Below are 14,707 nucleotides of genomic sequence, written 5' to 3'. Positions count from 1 at the left end.
AGCGTATTGGCTCCCTGGTCATCGAAACCCTAGCAATACCACCTCAAACTGGATTAGGCCTTTACCTTCACCACAAGGGGCCGAACCAGTATAAACTCCTCGTGTCCTTTGTCCTAATTAACCCCTTTAAGCTAACTTTTTTGCGATGGCTCCACGACTAAGTCCTCACACTAGGACATCTGTCGTGACAATTCCACGACAGTTGGCGCCCACCGTGGGGCTATCGCACGATGGTTTCAAGTTCTTAGAGGGAAACTTCGAAGGGATGAAGGGATACGTCGTGGGCAGGATGACCAAGAGTTGTCGCGGCAAGCTCTACATCGACGACGCAGGCTGGGGCCCCGAGGCCGGCTCAATTGAGTACGGGTACCGGGTCCCCTTCGGCGGAATTCACGTCTTCATTGGCAAGATCGATGAACCAGTCCCTAAGCCAGAAATCTGCACCGACATCATCGAGACGGCTCAGCGTGCGAGACCCGCCCGAGTTCGGCCCGCCATGAATCATGCCTTCGTGGGATTCGTCCATGGAGCGGAATCTGAGGATTGATTGGAATCTGGTGGTGAGATGATTGTTTACTCCGATGGTGAGTCATACACCGGTGAGACCGAGTCTTTGTATCAACTGCAAGATGGCCGGCTTGGAGTCTATTCCGATGGTGACAATATTCCGGACCCCTGCGAGCCGCCGAACCGGGTCGCGATCTTCAAGGCCGGTACACAACTGGTACATCATTCTTCAACTGCAACAGCACTAATTTTCGGGTCAGCAGCAGCGACGGCGGCCAGGGCAGGAGGCCCTGTGCGCCCGCCGGCTCAAGTTTTGTCCGACTTACTAGACACCTTGGTAACACTGCTGGCGATGGAGGTTAACCCGGATAATCGAGATTAGCATAACGCGGAAGTTGCGAAGTTGCGGGATCAGTTAGCTCAAGCTAAGGAAGACCTGGTGGCTGAAGACGCCAGGATGGTTGCAGAGCGGGTTACGTTGGATGCTCAGGCGCAGCGGATCCAATTGGAGTATTACCGGCTCATGTTAGATCAGAACGCTTGAAACGAAGTCATGAGGAGGAGGCATCAGACTCGTCTGCCCCCCGGTTTATGAAGCCAGAAACCTTTTTAACACGCCAGGAGCAGGAACCAGTAACCCTGCAGGGGTTAACCGGGTTGAAGCACCTGGGACGGGCACGCCGGTTGAGCTGCGCATGACGGACCCACCTCGTCAGAACAATAACCCGCCACAACACGTGCCAACACCACCAGGTCATTACTCTAACCCTTTGGATAACATGATCGCTGTGCCGTCACGATTGGCAGCTCTCCCGGTTGAAGGCGAGTCTCCGGCGGCGGTTGAAACACGGAGGGCTAGAGAGCTCCTTTAGACAGCTTTGGTTCAGCAGCGGGCTTATTCTTACAGTCGTGACAGGATTCATTCCACCCCTCGCCCGAGCCAGAGTTATAGCAGGCACATCGATGAGCCGGCTGTGTCAAGCAGTGGACGGAACCATAAACCGCCCCATGGACATAACCCGGCGGGCAGTGGTGCTGATGCTCAGAACGTGGTGGATCAAGGCAGGGCACGTCGAGAGGCCGAATTAGCAGCACGGTATGCGGCCTGTCAACCTACTCCGGTTCGTACAACAACTTCAGTGGAGCCACGTGTGACTTTCAGGAATTTGGGCGTGCCATGTTTAGTGCCGGCTCTACGTAATGAGCGTTTGCCCAAGGACTTCAAAGGTCCTCGCAAGGTGCCTAAGTATACAGCCGACTTACCTCCTGAGGCATGGATCGAGAGTTATGAGATGGCCATGGAATTGCTGGATGTTAGTGATGCTACGTGTGCTAAATATTTTCCCCTGATGTTGGAGGGGACGGCCCACACTTGGTTGAAGGGGCTCCCTGCCAACTCCATTGGATCATGGGACGAGTTAAAAGCCTGGTTTATTCAGAATTTTAAAGACACATGCAAGCAGCCCATGTCAATTGTGGATTTAGCCGCCTGTGTCCAAGAAGAAGGTGAATCGACAACTCATTGGGTGCGTCGGGTCTCAACAATCCTGCACTCGTCGGATCGCATCAATGCCGATTCAGCAGTCTTAATGTTGGAAAGCAATTGTCGTTTCACGCCCCTGAAGCAGAAATTAGGATGGCTCAAACGCAATGACATGGGGACACTCATGGCGGCCCTGGTTAAGTATGCTGACTCTGATGGTACCAAGGACCCCGAGTCTGATGACGAAAAGCCGGGAAAGGGAAAGAAGAGCAGCAACACCAAGGGGCAGCAACATAACCCGGCGAACCAGGGATGCAACGGTAAGCGCAAAGCTGATAATAGTTTTGAATTGTAGCTAACACCAATGCGTAGAATAATGGTCAGCGTCATAAGGATAAACCGCCCACACGGACTGGAGGGTCAGGCATCAATCTTGAGCAGCTGCTAAATCAGCCCTGCCAAAGACACGGGACGCGAGAAAGACCGTCTGGGCACCTCTGGAAGGATTGCTTCATTATGAAGGAGTTCAAAAATTCAAAAAAATTCCAAGACAGTCATGGGCCAGGTGGCGGCTCAGGATCCGGCTTTCATGGACTGGGTTACGGTGGTGGCGGCTCTAACTCTGGGTTCCAAGGAAATCAAGGCAGTCGTGGCAACCAGGGTGGTTACAATCAACAGAGTAATCAGGGGAGTCAACAGCAGCAACAGTCTGGTTATCCACTACAAAAAAAGACACATCTGTGACATTTTGGGCCGAACGCAATTTTTTTGTCATACTTATGCCACTTCTATGATGATAATTGTGACAAAACCTGGTATCATCATAGATGTGGTGGGGTCCTACTTCTATGACAAAAATCATGACCGAAAATGGGCTTTTCATCCTGGGCGGGCCGGACACGCAGCTGCATGACATTCTTTGGGCCATCCATGACGGAAAAAACCGTGGTAGAAGCGAGGGCGAGGAAAATATCGGGGTGTTCACGGTTACGATGGGTGGTCGGGGCCGAGTGATGCGTGTTTCTCTCTCATACACGCACGCGCGTGGGTGCGAGGCGTTGGGCTCTAACTGAACCCGAGCGAGGCGTTGGGCTCTAACTGAACCCGAGTGATTGCACTGCAGGCTACGCGTTACTGAACCCGAGCGATCGATCGATGGCTGTTAACTGAACCCGATCAAGCGATTCCTTCACTACTGCTGCTAACTGAAGCTGATTTTTGCTGCCTCTAGATGAACAGTTCCCGGTGGGGATGGATGAACAGGACCCCGTGGTGTTGCCTCTGGATGAACAGGACCCCGATCGATCGAGCCGGTTGGGGCTGGATGAACAGGACCCCGTGGAGGGCTGGATGAACAAGACCACCCCGTGGAGGGCTGGATGAACAGTAGACGGTGGAGGGCTGGATGAACAGTAGCCCGTGGAGGGGTGGTTGAACAGGAGCCCGTGGAGAGGGCTGGTTGAACAGTAGCCGGTGGAGTAGCGCGCGGTGGAGGCTGGATGAACAGGAGCCCGTGGATGAACAGTCACAGGTGGAGGCTGGAGGAGGTCGACAGTGGATGAACAGTAGCCCGTGGAGGCTGGAGGGGGTCGACGGTGGAGATGAACAGTATCCCGCGGAGTCCCGTTTTGCGGTACGCTAGACCCCTCCCGATGAACAGGACCCCTGTTTCGACCGTAGCGCTCCAACACAAGTCCGTTTCCTCCGTTTTGCGGTACGCCACACCCCTCCCGATCAACAGGACCCCCGTTTTGACCGTAGGAGGTCCGTTTCCTCCGTTTTACGGTACGCCATACCCCTCCTAATGAACAGGATCCCGTTTCAAACGTGGCCGGTCGAACACAAGGCCGTTTCCTCCGTTCTGCGGTACGCCAGGCCTTTTTTCCATCGGCTGTTCCATCCAAGCCCTCCCGATGAACACGACGACGCATTCCGTTCTGACCCAGCCGGTTGGCTCCCCATGAACAAGACGATGACGATGTTTCTCCGTTCCGACCCAGCCATGTACACGAGCCCTGGCCGTACGTATGCGCGAGTAGGCGTTCGAGACCCTGCCCGTATGTACGTACGTGGCCGTATTTTCTTTCTTGCACACTGGCCGATGTACGTACGTGTACATGCTACGTGTGCGCCTCTACTATGACACGTGCGCGCCTCTACATCGACCAGTATGTACGTACACGTTCGCGACCAGAATGACAACGCTACGAACGCTTCGACCAGGTGGGTCCTGACTGTCAGGCACTTCCTTGCCTGCGAAGATGTTGCTGGTGGGTCCCAGTAGTCAGGGGCGAATTGTTTTTTTGCCCGGACGCACTTCCTTGCATGGGAAGATGTAGCTGGTGGGTCCCAGCAGTCAGGGGGAAACGTTTTTTCATGAAATACGGTGGCCCGTCCGGTGGGTCCCCGCTGTAAGGTGGACGAATAATTATTTTGCGCGTAACAAGGAGGCACTTCCTTGATGCGGCCATGGACCCAGCTATCAGCCTCTCCACATACAGTCCACGTCCGATGGAAGCCATTCCTTGACCATGTTGACCACGCCGCGCCGATAGCACAGGGCGGTGGACGACGGCGAGGCCTGGGAAGGGGACGACACGGAGTCGGGGAAGACGCGGCAGTGGATGCCGACGCGTAGAGGAGTATGATGGTTGGCTGGTTCGCTGCGGTGTCAGGCTGCCGTCGCCGCAGAATAATAGGGGGTGTGGGTGAGTAGAGGGATGGCCTGGCCAGCGGTGGGAGTAGTAGGGGGCGGTGAGGCCTGCGCCGCATCGCAGCCGACCACGGGACGCAGGAGCACGAGGCACGCCCGGCGCTGGTTTGGCCGGCTGGAGCAAGAAGACCAGAGGTTGAAGAAGCACTACGGCCGTTGGATGGACATCGTACGGTCACTGGAGCTAGAATCGTGCATATTGACTAAGTTGACAAAGCCCTTCGTCCCCGTCAACTTAGTAGGCCCACAAGTCAGCCTCCCACTATACTAGGTCCCAGCTAGCAGGGGTATTCATTTTTTTGTTCGTAATAAGGAGGCACTTCCTTGCGTGCGAAGATATAGCTGGTGGGTCCAAGCTGTCAGCGGTGGTAACATTTTTTCGCAAAATACAGAGGCCCTTTCGGTGGGTCCCAGATGTCAGGTGGAGGAATCATTATTTTGCGCGTAATAAGGAGGCATTTTCTTGCGTGCGGCCGTGGACCCAGCTGTCAGCCTCTCCACGTACAGTCCACTTCAGATGCATGTCGGTCGTTGACCATGTTGACCAGGCCGCGCCGAGAGCACCAGCGCGGTGGACGACGGCGAGGCCTAGGAAGGGAACAACACGGAGGCAGGGAAGACTCGGTAGTTGTTTCCCACGCGGAGGGGAGTACGACTGTACGAGGGTTTAGTGGTTCGTCTGCCATCGCCGGAGAATAACAGCAGGTGTGGGTGAGTACAGGGATGGCTAGGCCAGCAGTGGGAGTACGGTGGGGCAGTGAGGCCTGCGCGGCAGCACAGCCAGCCCTGGGGAGGAGGGAGCAGGCAGTCCCGCTGGCGCTTGTTTGAGCGGCTGGAGCAGGAAGAGCAGAGATTGAAGAAGCACGACAGTGGACATCCAACAGTCACTGCTTGTGCGTCAACCTTTTTTTAGGAAAGCCTCAAATCTGTGGAAAACATCATACGGCCCATCTGCCATTATTTCTAATAATTACAGCCCATTTCCTAATTCTTAAGGTTTTTTGGGAGCCCATATTCTTTTTGTTAGCATTACAACCCATATTGTGGCCATGGTTAAAAACTTATACGAAATTTTGCATATTTCGGTGCGGTCCGAGCTGTTTTTAATCCCGAAATTTCGAGTCACATTCAAACTGATTTTAAAATTGGACTTTTATAACTACCAAACGTTCGGATTTTAGCAATAGGCAAGAACGATCATTACTTCACATTAATTACATACATGCATACATTAGAATGACTAATTTTCCTTTTACGTGCACTCCTCCCTTCAATTACATGCATATATGCACTAAAGGACGAAAGCTGATGTCATCCTAGATTCCTTTTTTTCAAACTTCAAAATGTTTTGTAGCTCAAACCATCGCTCCGATTGAAAATCCGTTTTCATACAAAAAAATCGCCGCGACGAGATCTCGAAACGAGATCCCATGTTGGTATGTTTCGGCGATATTTTTTTCCGGTCCAAAGTTACCACGCCTGGAGTAAGTAAGCTATCACCACTGCAGTACGTAACTTATCATAGTGTTTGCACTGAATTTATCACAGGGACGTTTCAACTACTTTATCCATGCATCGAAGTTATCATCGTGTCTACGGTTCATACATACCTTATTTACACATAAGTATCGGATATTTTTTTTTAGCAATTCTGTCCCCTCCTCACCTTCACTCAAAGTTCTTATTTTAAACACAATACAAACGCGGGCACTCATACATACACACATATATTAACCCCTATAAACACACACACAGACGCACTACCCCCATGAGCATCCGAGAGACTAGGCCGACAGTTCATCTTGAGATTGACAAAAGTCACCACAAATGCCTTTGTAGTTAACGCGTTGTTTTGTACTTAACAGGTCTGCAGTGTGTATATTGTCATGTTATTTACACCCAAGTTATCAGGGGTATGTTTTTCAATAATTTTTCCCTCGGGTCAAAGTTATCATGGTGATTGTACCTAGGTTAGAAGTTCCATGGATGGAAGTTACCACACTACTTACATAGAAATTATCGGAGTATGCTTCAACAGTTTTCTCTTTGGGTCAAATTTAAACACAATGTTTGTACATAAGCTACCAGGTCCGCAGTGCGTATATTACCATCATATACATAGAAATTACAGGTGATATGTCTTCAAACAAAAAAACTGCTGGGTCAAAAGTTACCGCGGTGTTTCTAGTTAAGTTATGAGGGATGTTGTGCATAAATTACCATGCTCTTTAAAAAGAAATTATCGGGTTATGTTTCATACTTTTCCCCTTGGGTCAAAGTTACCATGCTAAGGTTATGTAAGTTATCAGGTCAGCGTGTGAAAACTACCATGATAATTGCACAGAAGTTATCGTTGTATGTTTCAACAAACTCCCCTCCCCCGTGAACGTTACCTGACCCGAGGTACATAAGTTATCAGATTTGCGGTGTGTAAATTATCATGCTATTCACACAGAAGTTACCGATGTATATTTGATCAACTTTTTTCCTGATGAATAAAAGATTACCGCGGTGTTGGCATAAGTTATCAAGTATGCGATTCCTAAACTACCATGCTATCAGGTAAAAAAAAGGTTACCACGGCGTTGCCCCGTAAGTTATCGGATCTTATATTTTAACGACAAAAAATCTGGGTCAAAAAAATTGTTGCGGTGTGTGTATGTAAATTACCAGGTTTGGTGTGTAAATTATCATACTATCCAACGTATATTTCAAAACAATTTTTTTCCTCGGGTTTACACACGAAACAATGATTGTAGTTCGAATTCTACACGAAGAGAAACATTCATTTCTCTATAATTACTCATCGAGAGGTACAAACACAATGCATCGATCCTTGAAATAACTTAGTCCATGGTTCTGCCCCCTTGCCAAAAACATTGTTGTTTTTTCTCGCTATCAAACAGAGTATAAAAGTCGGCTAACCTGAATCAAAAACAGAAAAGTAGGCTTAGGCCTGGTGGTAGCGCACCTGCTCCTCAACCAGCAGGTCACGGTTCAACTCCAAAGGAGCGCATTTTTTTTCTCCGTGAAATCTTCGCGCGCGTCAGAAGCTCATGCAGTAGTGCACGCAAGAACTGGTCGTTCGGATCTAAAGACAAAATCCGAACGTTCGGAAATTACATATGTCGTTTAAAATTAAATGTATATCAATATAAAATCCAAAAAATTGTCCACGCATAAAAATCAATGCAATTTAAAATCTCGAAATGAAAAAACAAGAAATTTGAAACTAATTGCCGGTTTGATGTGTTTTAAAAATGTACGGCCCATTTCTCATTACTGATAGGCCATTTTCTCGACCAGCCGAATGAAGCTCTCCTCGTCTTGAAAGATTTGCAGCCCAACAGACCTGACAAAGTGACTTACTTGGCAAATCACAAAAAAACTAGGCTGTGGCCGTGGACCCAGCTGTCAGCCTCTCCACGTACAGTACTCTTCCGATGGAAGTCGGTCGTTGACCACATTGACCACGCCGCGCCAAGAGCACCAAGGCGGTGGACGACGGTGAGGCCTAAGAAGGGGACGATGCGGAGCCGGGGAAGATGCGGCAGTGGATGCCCATGCGGAGAGGAGTACGAGGGTTCACTGGTTTGGCTGCGGTGTGAGGCTGCCGTCGCCGCAGAATAACAGGGGGTGTGGGTGAGTGGAGGGATGGCCTGGCCAGCGGTGGGAGTAGTATGGGGGCGGTGAGGCCTCCGTGGCAGCACAACCGGCCACGGGAGGCAGGAGCAGGCGGCACGACCGGCGCTGCTTTGGGCGGCTGGAGCAAGAAGACCAGAGGTTGAAGAAGCACTAAGGCCGTTGGATGGACATCATACAGTCACTGGAGCTAGAACCGTTCATATTGACTAAGTTGACAAAGCCCTCCGTCCCCGTCAACATAGTAGGCCCACAATTCAGCCTCCCCCTGTGGTGGGTCCCAGCTGGCAGGGGGGTATTCAATTTTTTGTGCGCAATAAGGAGGCACTTCCTTGCGTGCGAAGATATAGTTATTGGGTCCGACCTGTCAGCGGAGGGAACGTTTTTTTCACGAAATACAGAGGCCCTTCCGGCGGGTCCCAGATGTCAGGTGGAGGAATCATTATTTTGCGCGTAATAAGGAGGCATTTCCTTATGTGCGGCTGCCGACCTAGCTGTCAGCCTCTCCACGTACAGTCCAATTCCGATGGATGTCATTCCTTGACCACGTTGACCATGCCACGCCGAGAGCACCAGGGCAGTGGACGACGGCGAGGCCTACGAAGGGAACGATGCTACCTCTTGAGCACTGCGTTGGTTTTCCCTTGAAGAGGAAAGGGTGATGCAGCAAAGTAGCATAAGTATTTCCCTCAGTTTTTGAGAACCAAGGTATCAATCCAGTAGGAGGCCACGCACGAGTCCCTCGCACCTACACAAACAAATAAATCCTCGCAACCAACGCGATAAGGGGTTGTCAATCCCTACACGGTCACTTAGGAGAGTGAGATCTGATAGATATGATAAGATAATATTTTTGATATTTTTTATGATAAAGATGCAAAGTAAAATAAAAGACAATAAAAATAACTAAGTGTTGGAAGATTAATATGATGGAAAATAGACCCGGGGGCCATAGGTTTCACTAGTGGCTTCTCTCAAGAGCATAAGTATTACGGTGGGTGAACAAATTACTGTTGAGCAATTGACAGAATTGAGCATAGTTATAAGAATTTCTAGGTATGATCATGTATATAGGCATCACGTCCGACACAAGTAGACCGACTCCTACCTGCATCTACTACTATTACTCCACACATCGACCGCTATCCAGCATGCATCTAGAGTATTAAGTTCATAAGAACAGAGTAACACCTTAAGCAAGATGACATGATGTAGAGGGATAAATTCATGCAATATGATATAAACCCCATCTTGTTATCCTCGATGGCAACAATACAATACGTGCCTTGCTGCCCCTACTGTCACTGGGAAAGGACACCGCAAGATTGAACCCAAAGCTAAGCACTTCTCCCATTGCAAGAAAGAACAATCTAGTAGGCCAAACCAAACTGATAATTCAAAGAGACTTGCAAAGATAACCAATCATACATAAAAGAATTCAGAGAAGATTCAAATATTGTTCATAGATAAACTTGATCATAAACCCACAATTCATCGGTCTCAACAAACACACTGCAAAAGAAGATTACATCGAATAGATCTCCACGAGAGAGGGGGAGAACATTGTATTGAGATCCAAAAAGAGAGAAGAAGCCATCTAGCTAATAACTATGGACCCGAAGGTCTGTGGTAAACTACTCACACTTCATCGGAGAGGCTATGGTGTTGATGTAGAAGCCCTCCGTGATCGATGCCCCCTCCGGCGGAGCTCCGGAACAGGCCCCAAGATGGGATCTCACGGGTACAGAAGGTTGCGGCGGTGGAATTAGGTTTTTGGCTCCGTATATGGTAGTTTGGGGGTACGTAGGTATATATAGGAGGAAGAAGTACGTCCGTGGAGCAACATGGGGCCCACGAGGGTGGAGGACGCGCCCAGGGGGGGTAGGCGCGCCCCCTACCTCGTGCCCTCCTGGTTGATGTCTTGACGTAGGGTCCATGTCCTCTGGATCAAGTTCGTTCCGAAAATCATGTTCCCGAAGGTTTCATTCCGTTTGGACTCCGTTTGATATTCCTTTTCTGCGAAACTCTAAAATAGGCAAAAAAACAACAATTCTGGGCTGGCCTCCGGTTAATAGGTTAGTCCTAAAAATAATATAAAAGTGTAAAATAAAGACCAATAATGTCCAAAACAGAATACAATATAGCATGGAACAATCAAAAATTATAGATACGTTGGAGACGTATCAAGCATCCCCAAGCTTAATTCCTGCTCGTCCTCGAGTAGGTAAATGATAAAAACAGAATTTTTGATGTGGAGTGCTACTTGGCATAATTTCAATGTAATTCTTCTTAATTGTGGTATGAATATTCAGATCCGAAAGATTCAAGATAAAAGTTGAATATTGACATAAAAATAATAATACTTCAAGCATACTAACTAAGCAATTATGTCCTCTCAAAATAACATGGCCAAAGAAAGTTCATCCCTACAAAATCATATAGTTTAGTCATGCTCCATTTTCGTCACACAAGAATGCTCTCATCTTGCACAACCCCGATGACAAGCCAAGCAATTGTTTCATACTTTAGTAATCTCAAACCTTTTAAACCTTCACGCAATACATGAACGTGAGCCATGGATATAGCACTATGGGTGGAATAGAATATAATGATGGGGGTTATGTGGAGAAGACAAAAGGGAGAAAGTCTCACATCAACGAGGCTAATCAATGAGCTATGGATATGCCCATCAATTGATGTTAATGCAAGGAGTAGGGATTGCCATGCAACGGATGCACTAGAGCTATAAAAATATGAAAGCTCAACAAAAGAAACTAAGTGGGTGACTTGCTTGCTCACGAAGACCTAGGGCATTTGAGGAAGCCCATTGTTGGAATATACAAGCCAAGTTCTATAATGAAAACTCCCACTAGTATATGAAAGTGACAAAACAAGAGACTCTCTATCATGAAGATTATGGTGCTACTATGAAGCACACGTGTGGTAAAAAGGATATTAACATTGTCCCTTCTCTCTTTTTCTCTCATTTTTTTGGGCCTCCCTTTTTCTATGGCCTTTCTCTTTTTTTACCTCACTTGGGACAATGCTCTAGAAAATGATGATCATCACACTTCTATTTATTTACAACTCAATGATTACAACTCGATACTAGAACAAAGTATGACTCTATATGAATGCCTCCGACGGTGTACCGGGATATGCAATGAACCAAGAGTGACACGTATGAAATAATTGTGAATGGTGGCTTTGCCACAAATACTATGTCAACTACATGATCATGCAAAGCAATATGACAATGATGAATGTCATGATAAACGGAACGGTGGAAAGTTGCACGGCAATATATCTCGGAATGGCTATGGAAATGCCATAATAGGTAGGTATGGTGGCTGTTTTGAGGAAGATATAAGGAGGTTTATGTGTGAAAGAGCGTATCTTATCACGGGGTTTGGATGCACCGGCGAAGTTTGCACCAACTCTCAATGTGAGAAAGGGCAATGCACGGTACCGAAGAGGCTAGCAATGATGGAAAGGTGAGAGTGCGTATAATCCATGGACTCAACATTAGTTATAAAGAACTCACATACTTATTGCCAAAAATCTACAAGTCATCAAAAACCAAGCACTACGCGCATGCTCCTAGGGGGATAGATTGGTAGGAAAAGAGCATCGCTCGTCCCCGACCGCCACTCATAAGGAGGACAATCAAAGAACACCTCATGTTTCAAATTTGTTACATAACGTTTACCATACGTGCATGCTACGTGACTTGCAAACTTCAACACAAGTATTTTTCAAATTCACAACTACTCAACTAGCACAACTTTAATATCACTACCTCCATATCTCAAAACAATCATCAAGCATCAAACTTCTCTTAATATTCAACACACTCATAAGAAGTTTTTACTAGTCTTGAATACTTAGCACATTAGGATTATTTAAGAAAATTACCATGCTGTTTTAAGACTCTCAAAATAATATAAGTGAAGTATGAGATAATAATAGTTTCTATAAAACAAAAGTTACCACCGTGCTTTAAAAGATAAGTGAAGTACTAGAGCAAAAACTATATAACTCAAAAGATATAAGTGAAGCACATAGAGTATTCTAATAATTTCCGAATCATGTGTGTCTCTCTCAAAAGGTGTGTACAGCAAGGATGATTGTGGTAAACTAAAAAGCAAAGACTCAAATGATACAAGACGCTCCAAGAAAAACACATATCATGTGGTGAATAAAAATATAGCTCCAAGTAAAATTACCGATGGAAGTAGACGAAAGAGGGGATGCCTTCCGGGGCATCCCCAAGCTTTGGCTTTTAGGTGTCCTTGGATTATCTTGTGGTTACATGGGAATCCCCAAGCTTAGGCTCTTTCCACTCCTTGTTCCATAATCCATCAAATCTTTCACCCAAAACTTGAAAACTTCACAACACAAAACTTAACAGAAAATCTCGTGAGCTCCGTTAGCAAAAGAAAACAAAACACCACTTCAAGGTACTGTAATGAACTCATTCTTTATTTATATTGGTGTTAAACCTACTGTATTCTAACTTCTCTATGGTTTATAAACTATTTTACTAGCCATAGATTCATACAAATAAGCAAACAACACACGAAAAACAGAATCTGTCAAAAACAGAACAGTCTGTAGTAATCTGTAACTAACACAAACTTATGGAACTCCAAAATATCAGCCAAAATAGGAAGACCTAGACAATTTGTTTATTGATCAGCAGAAATTGGAATCAATATTTTATCACGTTCTGGTGATTTTTAACAATTATTTTCGTGAACAGAAAGTTTCTGCAATTTTCAGCAAGATCAAATAACTATCATCCAAGAAGATCCTATAGGTTTAACTTGGCACAAACACTAATTAAAACATAAAAAGACAACTAACCAGAGGCTAGATCAAATAATTATTCCTAAACAGAAGCAAAAGCAAAAAGTAAAAATAAAATTGGGTTGCCTCCCAACAAGCGCTATCGTTTAACGCCCCTAGCTAGGCATAAAAAGCAATGATAGATTTAGGTATTGCCATCTTTGGTAGGAAATCCATAAGTGGCTCTCATGATAGATTCATATGGTAATTTTATTTTCTTTCTAGGGAAGTGTTCCATGTCTTTCCTTAATGGAAATTGGAATCTAATATTCCCTTCCTTCATATCAATAATTGCACCGATCGTTCTAAGGAAAGGTCTACCAAGGATAATAGGACATGAAGGATTGCAATCGATATCAAGAACAATAAAATCTATGGGCACATAGTTCCTATTTGAAACAATAAGAACATCATTAATTCTTCCCATAGGTTTCTTAATGGTGGAACCCGCAAGGTGCAAGTTTAAAGAGCAATCATCAAAATCACGGAAACCTAACAAATCGCACAAAGCCTTTGGATCGTGGAAACACTAGCACCCAAATCACACAAGGCATAGCATTCATGGTCTTTAATTTTAATTTTAATAGTAGGTTCCCACTCGTCATAGAGTTTTCTAGGGATAGATACTTCCAACTCAAGTTTTTCTTCATAAGATTGCATCAAAGCATCCACGATATGTTTAGTAAAAGCTTTATTTTGACTATAAGCATGAGGAGAATTTAGCACGGATTGCAACAAGGAAATACAATCTATCAAAGAGCAGTTATCATAATTAAATTCCTTGAAATCCAAAATAGTGGGTTCATTAATATCTGAGGTTTTGATCTCTTCAATCCCACTTTTACCAATTTTTGCATTAAGATCTAAAAACTCCGAGTTTTTTGAACGCCTTCTAGGTAAAGGTGGATCATATTCAGTCCCATCATTATCAAGATTCATATTGCAAAACAAAGATTTAATAGGGGACACAGCAATAACTTTTAGATCTTCATCTTTATTTTCCCAAAAAAATTCTGGCTTAGCGGCCATCTTATTAACTAAGGTAGCCTGTTTATCCAAAACTTCAGCTATTAACTTCTCAAGATGAGCAATCTGAGATTTCAAACCATCAAATTCTTTAGACATATCATCGTGCTCTTTATTCATATAACCCATAAAGCTTTTTTGTTCCTTAAGCTCGTTTCTAAAGAAATTATTATGCTCAAATTGCAAGACCATAAAACTCCTGACGTTGCTTTCGATCTCTTCTACCCTTTTAAGGTGAAGATCACCAAATCTAGGTAGAGCCATCGTGACAAGCAAGCAATCCAACACACGAGCAAACAAGAGACGCACAAAAAGAGGCAAACGGAAAAGAGAGGGCGAATAAAACGGCAAGGGTGAAGTGGGGAGAGCAAAACGAGAGGCAAATGGAAAATAATGTAATGCGGGAGATAAGGGTTTGTGATGGGTACTTGGTACGTTGACTTTTGCCTAGACCTCCCCGGCAACGGCGCCAGAAATCCTTCTTGCTA

The sequence above is a fragment of the Triticum aestivum genome, chromosome 7D (genome assembly GCF_018294505.1).
Source record: "Triticum aestivum cultivar Chinese Spring chromosome 7D, IWGSC CS RefSeq v2.1, whole genome shotgun sequence".
Lineage (NCBI taxonomy): Eukaryota > Viridiplantae > Streptophyta > Magnoliopsida > Poales > Poaceae > Triticum > Triticum aestivum.
This window is presented reverse-complemented; position numbering follows the sequence as displayed.